At 42.9% G+C, this 7,887-nt stretch overlaps 1 long non-coding RNA gene and 1 pseudogene across 1 annotated transcript; one reads left to right on the plus strand and one right to left on the minus strand.

Annotated features, from left to right (window-relative positions):
- Positions 1-1,093: 1,093 nt before the first annotated feature.
- Positions 1,094-6,226, minus strand: LOC135913425 (uncharacterized). The gene is made up of 4 exons (XR_010568005.2): positions 6,187-6,226; positions 5,239-5,310; positions 4,198-4,358; positions 1,094-1,273 (listed from the first exon to the last, which is right to left on the minus strand). It is a non-coding gene; the product is annotated as an uncharacterized lncRNA (long non-coding RNA).
- On the plus strand, positions 2,248-4,204 carry LOC139051858 (uncharacterized; annotated as a pseudogene).
- Positions 6,227-7,887: the final 1,661 nt, after the last annotated feature.

The following is a 7,887-nucleotide window of genomic DNA, read 5'->3' on the forward strand; positions in this document are numbered from 1 at the left end:
CACGAGCATTCTTCAAGAACAAAATTTCCAAGGGTTCAAATTACTGACTAATGAGGTTCGGGTTCTTGCGTAAGCAGACGACGTGGCATTTTCTTGTACCAATAAAAAGAGTGTAAAGACTGCTCTTGCAATGGACGCCAGACTCTGGAGTTTCGCAAGACGCGTAGCTCCACCTGCCGGTGCGAAGAGCCAGTAATTGAGTAATGCGAAGCTCGACTCCCTTGCCAAGTTGCCAATGCAGCTAGCGACTGCGAAACAACGATTTAACCAGATTTCGGTCCATATTGCGAGTGTTTTGCGCATTTAACACCCCGACAGAGAGCTATGAAATTCTACACGAGTGTATTGTATTGTAAAGCGCTTGTATTCTTCAGACTGATGGCTGAAACGACGGCAACCGCGATAGCTCCGCGCGCTACGAAGAAACGTCGCAATCGATGCTACTGTTGTGTTGTATAATGCCGTGAACGTGAAGGACGGAATTACAACGTTTAGTTTTGCCGATTTCCATCGCGATCGTATGAAGGGGAAATGCGAGAGCGCTGGATACGGGCCGCTCAACCTCTTGGGTAATCGGATTACTTGCATTACAGCGGCTCGCATCAAAAAGTGCGACAATTTTGTTCTTCTGTAATTGTGTTGCGTATCCCTGATGTAGGACCATAGTGACCAAGCGCAAACTCAAGAATCTTCAGCCACCACTTCGTTGGTAACAGAAAAGCAACGTTGCTAACCATCCTGCGCATGTGCCATCGATATCTTCACCTTTTGACAGACGTCCGCCTCCACTTGACTCAACAAGTGGAACGGAGAGATTGGGCAGGCCAGCTTAATCAAACATATTGGTTCCTTTATGAATTCAAAATCCTGTTCTAGAGCATCGTTGTATCGCGAGCTCATTTCTACTTTCGGTATTCTTTCGGTATTTTGTATGGCCTGCGCCGATAAAAGAAGCACGCTTCCCAATGAGCTGAGCCTGCTCGATCGCGATTTTGAAGTGTGAGCAATAAAGTTGCTGTTGGAGCACTGTATGAGCAATTGTGAATTAATGCACGTGTGTAAAGAAAAATTGTTGCGTTTATTTAAATTTATTTGTGCACGCTTGTTGCTCGAAGCGTCTGCTGAAAGTTCAAATTAAGGTACTGAGCGATGCTGTAGCTCCTGCCAGAAAGAAGTATGCAGCGCACAGGGACTGTAGGTAGCTTACTTTCGTTGTGATCGCACGCTATTTGCTGCCTTGGAAAACGTTTTCTGTTCGCTGCCCTGGAAAAGGCTATGAAAGAATTTACACTCTGTAAATAATTGCGAGACAAAACATTACGATAAAATACACAAAAATACAGAAGGTACTCAAGTCTTGTGTTCAGGACATATTCAATACGAACCAATTAGAAATGCTTAGATTTATATGCTTATATGCCTGTAGACAAACCTGGTGTTCTCTGTGCTTGCGACTTGCAGCACGCCGGCATTACACTTGAGTCTTTATATTATATTGTACACGTACTTCGCCCTGCTGAGCTTCCTTTCGGAAGCGGGGATGGACGGAAGAAGCTTTCCAGGTCCTTGATTTTTAGGATACCATGCCTCAACACAAACGAAAGAGAAGGGTCCAGTGTGGCCTATGCACCTTCGCTTGCGGAAAGCTCTCCTTGCACTACTCACTTCGCGCCAAGGCTCCTATGGGGGCGCTGGTGACGGGTTTTTCCGCAGCGCCGCCTGGGCAGAGTCTGAGGTCTATTACAGAAGAATTTTGTGCGGCTTCTGGTGCAAGCGTTAACTTTGGAAAAAGTTAAGGTTTCTGGTTTGGATTATGGGCCACAATGCCATCACATTACGCAGGCATTCAATGGGAAGAAGATCTGCGTTATTTAGGTGTGCCTCTCTCAAATTATAGAAATAGCAACGCTCATTAGTCGGGAGAAGTTGGCAAAATTCAACGTAAAGTGAATTCATGGCGAGGGCGGAATTTGTCAATGTTCATTCGTGCTGAAGTGTACGACGTGTTCTTAGCTTTCCGTCTTATGTATGTGCTGCAAGTACTGCACTGCTCACGACTTCGCCTTCAGGAACTGCATCTCATATTTGCAAGATTTATTTGGAGTTCGAGTTGTCAACCGATGCGGCGCGACAGTCTGTTCCTCCCTCTTGAACGTGGTGGTCTAGTATTAGTCCACCTGTTCATCAGGCAAATTGCTTCACGCCTGTTTTTCTTTCGAGACAATGACCATCCATTTTTGCGTGAAATGTTGCAACTCCGTTTAGTTCATTATATTCCCAATATAGTAGTGTCATCAAATGCCAAAGATGTGCCACAGGCCCCTTGGGTCTTTCTTAAGGAGGTTGTTGACACATTTCTTGAAAGTTACATTCAGCCTGGAGTACGTGTTCACTGCGAGTCGAAAAGCAATTTCTGCGGCACTGCTGGACTCTATTTTCCCAGATCCTTTGTATCGTGCACCCTATTTAAGCCGACCTTATCAGGATGCACTTAAGCGCGTCCGAAAAATGTATGTACCTCCTCAAGTAAAAAAAAATTTCTTTAAGTTACATACGGAAACACTCCCTGTTAAAACTTCGTTCAATTCGAGGGGTTGCTTTGTGCCGTGGTCAACAAACTGTCGGCTCTGCCCACGTGCCGAAACCATACATCACAATTTCATAGACTGTAGGGACGCTGTATTTTTTTGGGACATTCTCCAACGGACGCTTAAAAAGGATATCCTCATGACTCCATATTCAATTAGGTTTCTACCGTTTAATGTTACGGGTGGTACTCCCTATGACATGTTCATAGTACTTGGTTTATATAGCCTATGGTGAAGTAGACTGTGTGATCTCCATGCCGAAAAACCGCGATCTACAAAATCCTTCTTTCGCGAAAGTGCTGCTTATGTAAGAAGTGTGTACGCTGCGCAGGAACCTTCTCCAGACTGGATGCACTTGTTGGATGCATGTGTGTGTTTCCCTGATTTTTAAGTGTGTAGTTGTGTCCACTTTGTAACATTCCTCCAGTTTTGTTTTCCAAGTAGTAAGCAAAAAAAATCGGCGCGGTGCACTGGTAAGATCTTGGGCTCGGGATTCACAGGTCACAAGTTCGAATCCTGGGTGGGCAAGTTTCTTTTACTTTTATATATTTCCTTTTTTACTAATAAATTTACAAATCCTTAAAGAGGTGTCTGTCAATTATTAATTAAATATTGATCAGGAACTACAGAACTTTCGACTGCAGGACGTCACTCTACAGACAACACAACGTAAGACAGCAGAACTACAAGCGACAGAAGGACAGACAACAGAATGACAGAAAGAACGTCCCAAAATACGACAGACTGAAAATTTCCTGTTGTGTTTTTCAAGTGGGACAGCAAGGAAACTTGAATTTTGGAACAAACTTCTATTGCATTTAAATTTGGAAATAAGTCTCAAAGCATCTGGCAGTTGTCCACATACAAAGTAGTTGAGAGCGCAAGACGATTTTTACCTGAGGCCCCCCTACGCCTCTCATTTAAAACCGCGCACTAAAATTAAGTGAGCCAGCTGTTACTGTAGTGCTCCCCACTAAAGTGAAGCCGCCGAGACTATGAATCTACTAGCGACGTCTTGCTCAGCTGCAAGCGATGCGTCCTTCCTTTATACCAAGGCCTTGAGATTAAGTTGCTCCTGCTACTTCATTGGAAACAAAATTATATCTATATATTGCTCCACCGCTTTCCGAAAGTGGCGGTAACTGTCAGAGCATAGACAAGTAAAACCGAGGCAGTCATGCTTCGCATATTTTGTATTAGTTTGAGTACAGGTTATTGCATGTTCCCTGGCGCTAAGATAGGGCAGGTAATAGCAGCGCAAATTTAATAATTTTCTGCATTTTCATAAGAATAGTGAATACGCTGTGTAGCATCGCTGGAAAACGTACTACGCCTGGTTACAGTTTAAAAAGCAAGCCCAGTTCATGAAACTGGGGATTTTCGATATGAATTAAGATTGCTGATAGCGGAAGATCACTTCATAAGTACCATCTGCCTTCCCTTGTCTAGGAGGGGATACGCCAGGTTTGGTGCTATTTCGCTTGCATACTTCCAACTCTTTCCTCAGAGGAAAGGGGCCCCTTCCCGTTATCGTTCTCACTAAATTTTCACTCTTCTCCTTCTGGCCTTGTTCCTTGTTCTCAGAATCGCCGCTCCTCCCATCGCTTACTGGCGAGCCGGTTTCCGATGGACAGCGTGCTTCTTCAGCTTTGTTTGGTCCATTTGGCTGGCCGATCAATCCAACAGGAACTTGAGTGTCTTGCATTCCAAATGACTCCGTCTGATCTGGAGGGTTCGCACTTGGTTCACCTGCAGGTGGCAGCGCATTGCCTAAAAATAGGACCGCAAATTAAGAAAACATAGCGTTTGTACATCCTCATGCAAACTCAGAAGAAGGGTTACACCCAGTTACATGTCATTCCTGTTAGCTGAGAAATATTTTGCATCTTTTCCGTTGTTCTCATGCAGACAGGATGTTCGCTCAGTGTTTTTGTGCAATGTTTCGAAGTATTATCTCAGTATTTATTGTTCTTTCATCGGATATCGGAAACAAGCTCTAGCAAGAAATATATTCCGGTTCGCGTGGTTGACCCTCACAACTAAGAAGCGTACTTATATTCAAACAATGAAGATCTTTGCGGCGCATTGTTGTGAACTTTTTCGTAACTTAGTTCTTAGTGTAAGCTAAGTAAAGTTGAATTAACAGCTCGGTAAGATGTCAACATATCAATTTTTGGCCAAGGTTTAGTTTATCCCTGCTTATGTTATGTGCGTTCAGCTACATGTACGATTAAATTCTGGATTGGGAGAGAAAATCGTGAAATTCATCATTTCACAATGTATAATCCGTTGGTGAACTCGTGTTAAATTTTTTTGTTTGGCAATTTTGTGATCTTTTTTCATCCCCTTTTACGAAAATTGCTTGAAAACCACGGCTTTCTTTCTAGCTCATGTTTTCTAAGTTGCAAAGTACGTTATATTTGAGTTCAAAGTCTATATTCATGAATGTTAGCATATCAGTAATGTACGTTGTTAGTGATCGCACTTGACCAGTGTTCTTGATATGGCTTTATCTAGGCGCACCTTTACAAGAAACTATATTTCCTCCAAATATGAGTACGTAAGAATATAAGCACATCTCGCTGCCATTGCATTAAATTTGCGAAGCCCTTCCTGCCAGCATATTGTGCAGATCAAACGTACAAATTACCTGACACCAGCAGGCCACACAAGGCCACCGAATATACCAGAAGCAGAGGTCTCATCGTACGTGCAGTTGAACCTGCAACAAAAGTTCGCAACTAACATATTTGGGTATTTTCCCGTGTTTTGCGCATAAATTTGTGTGAGCATGCAAACAACATTACACAAGGAATCAAACGAACGCCGCTCGAGAAAGGGAAGTGCACGCACAGCTGTTCCTTCACGCAGCTTTAGGATTTCAAATAAAACAGAATCAAACCGCACGCGTAAACAATTCCGTACAGTCATTGTCACAGTGTACGTAAGGAGGAGGAAGCCGGTATAGACGGAAAGAGAGGGAGGCTAGCCAGTTCTCAGACCGGGTACCCTCTGTGTGCATAATTATAATTACATTGTACACGTGGGAAACAATGAGCAGAACTAAATGGCTTCCTTTCGAGACGAGGATACAGGCCGATAATACGGAGAAAACATATGAAAGGTGATGAAACTGATTAAAGGTAAGTAGCTGAAGACAAGACAGAAATGGTAATCAACTACTACTTCAGTTATGACATGAATTTGGTTAGTACTTCACTATTCTGTAACGATGCAACTCAACATGCACATTAGGGAAAAAAAGAAAGCCAAATGACGTGCAATGGAGCTTTGGTGTCAAGGTATTTGTGTTTACAATTTACAAACAATTTTTCACATTTCTTGACCAAGCTTTTTCTTATCTAGTTTAAGGGATGTTGGCAAAGGTTGAGAACTAATATAAATAATGAACACATTGGTGAACGCAAATAAAGATGCCATAGGCCTATCACCTGAAAGTGCGTATTCTAGAAAGGCACACAGCCTTAAGTAAAAGTTCCAGCTGCCAATAGGGCCGAACTTGGTTATGAAGAAAAAGTGCGATTCGATATAGTGTAGTACATTTGATATAAGAGGAGACACAGGAAACAATACTCACCTAAAGGAGGACCCAATGGAGGTGCATGCTGAATTGTAAAATCGACGGTCTTTTATACACCACCACGAGTAGCCTGGAAAGCAAAATTCGAGAGAAAATGAAAGTAAATACACACAGAAAAAAACTGAATGCAACCATGGCAACAGTCACGAGCCAATAGAAGACAGGCTAGAGTAACCATGACTTTCGATAGGTAAATTAGAGGTAAAAAAGCATCAGTATAGGTGCAACCCATGGGCGGCAGCGTTCTGCGACGGCACAGGTGGTGCTCCATTACGCCACTACTTCCTCAACCAAAAGCGGCATGCCGTGACTAGAACGAAAAAAATGCGTTCCAGCACGATTGCTAAAAGCGTATAATCAGCTGTACTGCTCACCCTTCACGTGTTGAAGAAAACGGTTCCTGATGAATAGATATTGATCAGCATACATACCTTGCCTACACAGGCTTCAACGCAAGCGTCATAATACCCTAAATTCGCGTACCCGCGCTCTGGTTTCCTCTCGATTTAATTATTTTCCTATGCTCTTAAATAATTTTTGTTGTTGGTAGATATGTTGCGACTACCACCTTGGTCGCTACAGAATATCTCCGTCTGTTACAAGAGGATGGACTTGCATGCGTGACAATGTGGCCCAGAGGTACTACTTCAAGCAGCATTCCATCGCGTGAAGATATAGGTTATTGCACCATAACTCAACATATATATAAATAAATGTATATATTGTTAGCGAAGAGACTCAGGCGAACCAAGGTCTTCCAGTTTCGCCACATTTCTAACATTCATGAACGGGATTCTGTGCAGCCAGGCATTGATTAAGCACGGGGTATAATGCAATTTAATTATACATGAATGATTATAACTGTTTCTATTGCTAGAGCATGAGCTCTGTCTACTAAGTGGACATCTCGGCATTTAATGAATGAAGTCTCGTAGATCTGCAAAGAGAGCACTTCTCAACTTGAATCGAAGAAGACACCCCATACATTCTGAGATTGAGTAAGAGAGATATACTTATTTACAGAAATGCAGTGAGGTCGGTCTGAACTATAACTTATATATTCTGATGTAACGATAAAACTATGGGACAAATATCAGGGTTCTTTTTATCGCCTTATCTTTCACTTCATACGCTGCCGAATGGTGTATTCTTGATAAATGCTAGGGCGCATTAATGCGAATTATCCCCGGACGCAGGCCGAAAACGTTGAGGACAATGAAACGTACCTTAAAAAAGTGTAGCTCAAACTATTGGTTGGCCCCTGCTTAAGGATAAGACAAAATGGTGAATGGTGGCCTTTGAAGCATGCTAAACGCATTCTTGGACCGCATTAGGGTTCGTTATTCGCAATTTTATTGCGATCGTCCATCTTAGGGTAACTCACGCATCCTTAAGTGTCTGTTATTTTCCAACAGCCATTCCCCTAACTCTGCTCAGTGGCACGTTCATGGTCTAAGGAGTAGAAGATTGGGCTGCTGTGCTGAGAAAACGCGGTTTGAAACCAAATGTCAGAACATATATTACCCAGGCGAGTGTCCCTTGGATATGCGTGGTTTTAACTTTGTGGGTGCAGCCGGACGTGTTAACCAGACTAGAAATGCTGGAGTGGCTATATATTTAAGACAACCTCTGCAAGCTACCGTTGTGACGCCTACAGTACCGACGGAACAAGGATAAGCACTGTGTATAGCAATTTCT

The sequence above is a fragment of the Dermacentor albipictus genome, unplaced genomic scaffold (assembly GCF_038994185.2).
Source record: "Dermacentor albipictus isolate Rhodes 1998 colony unplaced genomic scaffold, USDA_Dalb.pri_finalv2 scaffold_15, whole genome shotgun sequence".
Taxonomy (NCBI): Eukaryota; Metazoa; Arthropoda; class Arachnida; order Ixodida; family Ixodidae; genus Dermacentor; species Dermacentor albipictus.